Genomic DNA, 9,222 nt, shown 5'->3' on the forward strand with positions numbered 1-9,222 from the left:
CCCTATGCAACAACTTTCAGCCTCCTACACCTTACGGTTCCAAAGTTCCAAACCCTAACCCTAACCCTAAACCCTAACCCTAAAAGGGGCTTATTCACCAATAACTCCGCCCTCTTTTCTCATATCAACTGGAAAATTTCAACAATCACTCCACCGACCATCAGAACCCTATGCACCAACTTTCAGCCTCCTACACCTTACGGTTCCAAAGTTCCAAACCCTAACCCTAACCCTAACCCTAACCCTAAACCCTAACCCTAATAGGGGCTCATTTGCAAATCACTCCTACTCCTTTTCTCATATAAACTGTAAAATTTCACCAATCACTCCACCCATGATCAGAACCCTATGCAACAACTTTCAGCCTCCTACACCTTACGGTTCCAAAGTTCCAAACCCTAACCCTAACCCTAAACCCTAACCCTAATAGGGGCTTTTTCGCCAATAACTCCGCCCCCTTTTCTCCAATCAACACGAAAATTTCACCAATAATTCCGACCACCATAGGACCCCTATGCATCAAATTTCAGCTTCCTACACCTTACAGTTCCAAAGTTCCAAACCCTAACCCTAACCCTAACTCAAATTCTAAACCCAAACCCTTATAGGGTCTTATTCGCCAATAACTCCGCCCCCTTTTTTCCAATCAACTGGAAAATTTCACCAATCACTCCACCGACCATCAGAACCATGTGCACCAACTTTCAGCCTCCTACACCTTACGGTTCCAAAGTTCCAAACCCTAACCCTAACCTTAAACCCTAACACTAAAAGGGGCTTATTCACCAATAACTCCGCCCTCTTTTCTCCAATCAACTGGAAAATTTCACCAATCACTCCACCGACCATCAGAACCCTATGCACCAACTTTCAGCCTCCTACACCTTACGGTTCCAAAGTTCCAAACTCTAACCCTAACCCTAACCCTAACCCTAAACCCTTACCCTAATAGGGGCTCATTTGCAAATAACTCCTACTTCTTTTCTGATACAAATTGGAAAATTTCACCAATCACTCCACCCATGATCAGAACCCTATGCAACAACTTTCAGCCTCCTACACCTTACGGTTCCAAAGTTCCAAACCCTAACCCTAACCCTAAACCCTAACCCTAAAAGGGGCTTTTTCGCGAATAACTCCGCCCCCTTTTCTCCAATCAACTGGAAAATTTCAACAATCAATCCACCGACCATCAGAACCCTATGCACCAACTTTCAGCCTCCTACACCTTACGGTTCCAAAGTTCCAAACCCTAACCCTAACCTTAACCCTAACCCTAAACCCCAACCCTAATAGGGGCTCATTTGCAAAAAACTCCTACTTCTTTTCTCATATAAACTGGAAAATTTCAACCAATCACTCCACCCATGATCAGAACCCTATGCAATAACTTTCAGCCTCCTACACCTTACGGTTCCAAAGTTCCAAACACTAACCCTAACCCTAACCCTAAACTCTAACTCTAAAAGGGGAATTTTTGCAAATAGCTCCGCCCCCTTTTCTCCAATCAACACGAAAATTTCACCAATAATTCCGACCACCATAGGACCCCTATGCATCAAATTTCAGCCTCCTACACCTTACAGTTCCAAAGTTCCAAAGCCTAACCCTAACCCTAACTCAAATTCTAAACCCCAACCCTTATAGGGGCTTATTCGCCAATAACTCCGCCCCCTTTTTTCCAATCAACTGGAAAATTTCACCAATCACTCCACCGACCATCAGAACCATGTGCACCAACTTTCAGCCTCCTACACCTTACGGTTCCAAAGTTCCAAACCCTAACCCTAACCTTAACCCTAACCCTAAACCCTAACCCTAATAGGGGCTCATTTGCAAAAAACTCCTACTTCTTTTCTCATATAAACTGGAAAATTTCAACCAATCACTCCACCCATGATCAGAACCCTATGCAACAACTTTCAGCCTCCTACACCTTACGGTTCCAAAGTTCCAAACACTAACCCTAACCCTAACCCTAAACTCTAACTCTAAAAGGGGAATTTTTGCAAATAGCTCCGCCCCCTTTTCTCCAATCAACACGAAAATTTCACCAATAATTCCGACCACCATAGGACCCCTATGCATCAAATTTCAGCCTCCTACACCTTACAGTTCCAAAGTTCCAAAGCCTAACCCTAACCCTAACTCAAATTCTAAACCCCAACCCTTATAGGGGCTTATTCGCCAATAACTCCGCCCCCTTTTTTCCAATCAACTGGAAAATTTCACCAATCACTCCACCGACCATCAGAACCATGTGCACCAACTTTCAGCCTCCTACACCTTACGGTTCCAAAGTTCCAAACCCTAACCCTAACCCTAAACCCTAACCCTAAAAGGGGCTTATTCACCAATAACTCCGCCCTCTTTTCTCCAATCAATTGGAAAATTTCACCAATCACTCCACCGACCATCAGAACCCTATGCACCAACTTTCAGCCTCCTACACCTTACGGTTCCAAAGTTCCAAACCCTAACCCTAACCCTAAACCCTAACCCTAATAGGGGCTTTTTCCCGAATAACTCCGCCCCCTTTTCTCCAATCAACACGAAAATTTCACCAATAATTCCGACCACCATAGGACCCCTATGCATCAAATTTCAGCCTCCTACACCTTACAGTTCCAAAGTTCCAAACCCTAACCCTAACCCTAACTCAAATTCTAAACCCCAACCCTTATAGGGGCTTATTCGCATATAACTCCGCCCCCTTTTTTCCAATCAACTGGAAAATTTCACCAATCACTCCACCGACCATCAGAACCATGTGCACCAACTTTCAGCCTCCTACACCTTACGGTTCCAAAGTTCCAAACCCTAACCCTAACCCTAAACCCTAACCCTAAAAGGGGCTTATTCACCAATCACTCCACCGACCATCAGAACCATGTGCACCAACTTTCAGCCTCCTACACCTTACGGTTCCAAAGTTCCAAACCCTAACCCTAACCCTAAACCCTAACCCTAAAAGGGGCTTATTCACCAATAACTCCGCCCTCTTTTCTCCAATCAACTGGAAAATTTCAACAATCACTCCACCGACCATCAGAACCCTATGCACCAACTTTCAGCCTCCTACACCTTACGGTTCCAAAGTTCCAAACCCTAACCCTAACCCTAAACCCTAACACTAAAAGGGGCTTATTCACCAATAACTCCGCCCTCTTTTCTCCAATCAACTGGAAAATTTCAACAATCACTCCACCGACCATCAGAACCCTATGCACCAACTTTCAGCCTCCTACACCTTACGGTTCCAAAGTTCCAAACCCTAACCCTAACCCTAAACCCTAACCCTAATAGGGGCTTTTTCGCGAATAACTCCGCCCCCTTTTCTCCAATCAACACGAAAATTTCACCAATAATTCCGACCACCATAGGACCCCTATGCATCAAATTTCAGCCTCCTACACCTTACAGTTCCAAAGTTCCAAACCCTAACCCTAACCCTAACTCAAATTCTAAACCCCAACCCTTATAGGGGCTTATTCGCCAATAACTCCGCCCCTTTTTTTCCAATCAACTGGAAAATTTCACCAATCACTCCACCGACCATCAGAACCATGTGCACCAACTTTCAGCCTCCTACACCTTACGGTTCCAAAGTTCCAAACCCTAACCCTAACCCTAAACCCTAACACTAAAAGGGGCTTATTCACCAATAACTCCGCCCTCTTTTCTCCAATCAACTGGAAAATTTCAACAATCACTCCACCGACCATCAGAACCCTATGCACCAACTTTCAGCCTCCTACACCTTACGGTTCCAAAGTTCCAAACTCTAACCCTAACCCTAACCCTAACCCTAAACCCTTACCCTAATAGGGGCTCATTTGCAAATAACTCCTACTTCTTTTCTGATACAAATTGGAAAATTTCACCAATCACTCCACCCATGATCAGAACCCTATGCAACAACTTTCAGCCTCCTACACCTTACGGTTCCAAAGTTCCAAACCCTAACCCTAACCCTAAACCCTAACCCTAAAAGGGGCTTATTCACCAATAACTCCGCCCTCTTTTCTCATATCAACTGGAAAATTTCAACAATCACTCCACCGACCATCAGAACCCTATGCACCAACTTTCAGCCTCCTACACCTTACGGTTCCAAAGTTCCAAACCCTAACCCTAACCCTAACCCTAACCCTAAACCCTAACCCTAATAGGGGCTCATTTGCAAATCACTCCTACTCCTTTTCTCATATAAACTGTAAAATTTCACCAATCACTCCACCCATGATCAGAACCCTATGCAACAACTTTCAGCCTCCTACACCTTACGGTTCCAAAGTTCCAAACCCTAACCCTAACCCTAAACCCTAACCCTAATAGGGGCTTTTTCGCCAATAACTCCGCCCCCTTTTCTCCAATCAACACGAAAATTTCACCAATAATTCCGACCACCATAGGACCCCTATGCATCAAATTTCAGCTTCCTACACCTTACAGTTCCAAAGTTCCAAACCCTAACCCTAACCCTAACTCAAATTCTAAACCCAAACCCTTATAGGGTCTTATTCGCCAATAACTCCGCCCCCTTTTTTCCAATCAACTGGAAAATTTCACCAATCACTCCACCGACCATCAGAACCATGTGCACCAACTTTCAGCCTCCTACACCTTACGGTTCCAAAGTTCCAAACCCTAACCCTAACCTTAAACCCTAACACTAAAAGGGGCTTATTCACCAATAACTCCGCCCTCTTTTCTCCAATCAACTGGAAAATTTCACCAATCACTCCACCGACCATCAGAACCCTATGCACCAACTTTCAGCCTCCTACACCTTACGGTTCCAAAGTTCCAAACTCTAACCCTAACCCTAACCCTAACCCTAAACCCTTACCCTAATAGGGGCTCATTTGCAAATAACTCCTACTTCTTTTCTGATACAAATTGGAAAATTTCACCAATCACTCCACCCATGATCAGAACCCTATGCAACAACTTTCAGCCTCCTACACCTTACGGTTCCAAAGTTCCAAACCCTAACCCTAACCCTAAACCCTAACCCTAAAAGGGGCTTTTTCGCGAATAACTCCGCCCCCTTTTCTCCAATCAACTGGAAAATTTCAACAATCAATCCACCGACCATCAGAACCCTATGCACCAACTTTCAGCCTCCTACACCTTACGGTTCCAAAGTTCCAAACCCTAACCCTAACCTTAACCCTAACCCTAAACCCCAACCCTAATAGGGGCTCATTTGCAAAAAACTCCTACTTCTTTTCTCATATAAACTGGAAAATTTCAACCAATCACTCCACCCATGATCAGAACCCTATGCAATAACTTTCAGCCTCCTACACCTTACGGTTCCAAAGTTCCAAACACTAACCCTAACCCATACCCTAAACTCTAACTCTAAAAGGGGAATTTTTGCAAATAGCTCCGCCCCCTTTTCTCCAATCAACACGAAAATTTCACCAATAATTCCGACCACCATAGGACCCCTATGCATCAAATTTCAGCCTCCTACACCTTACAGTTCCAAAGTTCCAAAGCCTAACCCTAACCCTAACTCAAATTCTAAACCCCAACCCTTATAGGGGCTTATTCGCCAATAACTCCGCCCCCTTTTTTCCAATCAACTGGAAAATTTCACCAATCACTCCACCGACCATCAGAACCATGTGCACCAACTTTCAGCCTCCTACACCTTACGGTTCCAAAGTTCCAAACCCTAACCCTAACCTTAACCCTAACCCTAAACCCTAACCCTAATAGGGGCTCATTTGCAAAAAACTCCTACTTCTTTTCTCATATAAACTGGAAAATTTCAACCAATCACTCCACCCATGATCAGAACCCTATGCAACAACTTTCAGCCTCCTACACCTTACGGTTCCAAAGTTCCAAACACTAACCCTAACCCTAACCCTAAACTCTAACTCTAAAAGGGGAATTTTTGCAAATAGCTCCGCCCCCTTTTCTCCAATCAACACGAAAATTTCACCAATAATTCCGACCACCATAGGACCCCTATGCATCAAATTTCAGCCTCCTACACCTTACAGTTCCAAAGTTCCAAAGCCTAACCCTAACCCTAACTCAAATTCTAAACCCCAACCCTTATAGGGGCTTATTCGCCAATAACTCCGCCCCCTTTTTTCCAATCAACTGGAAAATTTCACCAATCACTCCACCGACCATCAGAACCATGTGCACCAACTTTCAGCCTCCTACACCTTACGGTTCCAAAGTTCCAAACCCTAACCCTAACCCTAAACCCTAACCCTAAAAGGGGCTTATTCACCAATAACTCCGCCCTCTTTTCTCCAATCAATTGGAAAATTTCACCAATCACTCCACCGACCATCAGAACCCTATGCACCAACTTTCAGCCTCCTACACCTTACGGTTCCAAAGTTCCAAACCCTAACCCTAACCCTAAACCCTAACCCTAATAGGGGCTTTTTCCCGAATAACTCCGCCCCCTTTTCTCCAATCAACACGAAAATTTCACCAATAATTCCGACCACCATAGGACCCCTATGCATCAAATTTCAGCCTCCTACACCTTACAGTTCCAAAGTTCCAAACCCTAACCCTAACCCTAACTCAAATTCTAAACCCCAACCCTTATAGGGGCTTATTCGCATATAACTCCGCCCCCTTTTTTCCAATCAACTGGAAAATTTCACCAATCACTCCACCGACCATCAGAACCATGTGCACCAACTTTCAGCCTCCTACACCTTACGGTTCCAAAGTTCCAAACCCTAACCCTAACCCTAAACCCTAACCCTAAAAGGGGCTTATTCACCAATAACTCCGCCCCCTTTTCTCCAATCAACTGGAAAATTTCAACAATCACTCCACCGACCATCAGAACCCTATGCACCAACTTTCAGCCTCCTACACCTTACAGTTCCAAAGTTCCAAACCCTAACCCTAACCCTAACTCAAATTCTAAACCCCAACCCTTATAGGGGCTTATTCGCCAATAACTCCGCCCCCTTTTTTCCAATCAACTGGAAAATTTCACCAATCACTCCACCGACCATCAGAACCATGTGCACCAACTTTCAGCCTCCTACACCTTACGGTTCCAAAGTTCCAAACCCTAACCCTAACCCTAAACCCTAACCCTAAAAGGGGCTTTTTCGCGAATAACTCCGCCCCCTTTTCTCCAATCAACACGAAAATTTCACCAATAATTCCGACCCCCATAGGACCCCTATGCATCAAATTTCAGCCTCCTACACCTTACAGTTCCAAAGTTCCAAACCCTAACCCTAACCCTAACTAAAATTCTAAAACCCAACCCTTATAGGGGCTTATTCGCCAATAACTCCGCCCCCTTTTTTCCAATCAACTGGAAAATTTCACCAATCACTCCACCGACCATCAGAACCATGTGCACCAACTTTCAGCCTCCTACACCTTACGGTTCCAAAGTTCCAAACCCTAACCCTAACCCTAACCCTAACCCTAACACTAAACCCTTACCCTAATAGGGGCTCATTTGCAAATAACACCTACTTCTTTTCTCATATAAACTGGAAAATTCCACCAATCACTCCACCCATGATCAGAACCCTATGCAACAACTTTCAGCCTCCTACACCTTACGTTTCCAAAGTTCCAAACACTAACCCTAACCCTAACCCTAAACTCTAACCCTAAAAGGGGAATTTTTGCAAATAGCTCCGCCCCCTTTTCCCCAATCAACACGAAAATTTCACCAATAATTCCGACCACCATAGGACCCCTATGCATCAAATTTCAGCCTCCTACACCTTACAGTTCCAAAGTTCCAAACCCTAACCCTAACCCTAACTCAAATTCTAAACCCCAACCCTTATAGGGGCTTATTCGCCAATAACTCCGCCCCCTTTTTTCCAATCAACTGGAAAATTTCACCAATCACTCCACCGACGATCAGAACCATGTGCACCAACTTTCAGCCTCCTACACCTTACGGTTCCAAAGTTCCAAACCCTAACCCTAACCCTAAAAGGGGCTTTTTCGCGAATAACTCCGCCCCCTTTTCTCCAATCAACACGAAAATTTCACCAATAATTCCGACCCCCATAGGACCCCTATGCATCAAATTTCAGCTTCCTACACCTTACAGTTCCAAAGTTCCAAACCCTAACCCTAACCCTAACTCAAATTCTAAAACCCAACCCTTATAGGGGCTTATTCGCCAATAACTCCACCCCCTTTTTTCCAATCAACTGGAAAATTTCACCAATCACTCCACCGACCATCAGAACCATGTGCACCAACTTTCAGCCTCCTACACCTTACGGTTCCAAAGTTCCAAACCCTAACCCTAACCCTAACCCTAACCCTAACCCTAAACCCTTACCCTAATAGGGGCTCATTTGCAAATAACACCTACTTCTTTTCTCCAATCAACTGGAAAATTTCAACAATCACTCCACCGACCATCAGAACCCTATGCACCAACTTTTAGCCTCCTACATCTTACAGTTCCAAAGTTCCAAACCCTAACCCTAACCCTAAACCCTAACCCTAATAGGGGCTTATTCACCAATAACTCCGCCCCCTTTTCTCCAATCAACTGGAAAATTTCAACAATCACTCCACCGACCATCAGAACCCTATGCACCAACTTTCAGCCTCCTACACCTTACAGTTCCAAAGTTCCAAACCCTAACCCTAACCCTAACTCAAATTCTAAACCCCAACCCTTATAGGGGCTTATTCGCCAATAACTCCGCCCCCTTTTTTCCAATCAACTGGAAAATTTCACCAATCACTCCACCGACCATCAGAACCATGTGCACCAACTTTCAGCCTCCTACACCTTACGGTTCCAAAGTTCCAAACCCTAACCCTAACCCTAAACCCTAACCCTAAAAGGGGCTTTTTCGCGAATAACTCCGCCCCCTTTTCTCCAATCAACACGAAAATTTCACCAATAATTCCGACCCCCATAGGACCCCTATGCATCAAATTTCAGCCTCCTACACCTTACAGTTCCAAAGTTCCAAACCCTAACCCTAACCCTAACTAAAATTCTAAAACCCAACCCTTATAGGGGCTTATTCGCCAATAACTCCGCCCCCTTTTTTCCAATCAACTGGAAAATTTCACCAATCACTCCACCGACCATCAGAACCATGTGCACCAACTTTCAGCCTCCTACACCTTACGGTTCCAAAGTTCCAAACCCTAACCCTAACCCTAACCCTAACCCTAACACTAAACCCTTACCCTAATAGGGGCTCATTTGCAAATAAC

The sequence above is a fragment of the Aulostomus chinensis genome, chromosome 10 (assembly GCF_037954235.1).
Source record: "Aulostomus chinensis isolate RoL2024-O1b breed Wild chromosome 10, RoL_Achi_v1.0, whole genome shotgun sequence".
In the NCBI taxonomy this organism is placed as follows: domain Eukaryota; kingdom Metazoa; phylum Chordata; class Actinopteri; order Syngnathiformes; family Aulostomidae; genus Aulostomus; species Aulostomus chinensis.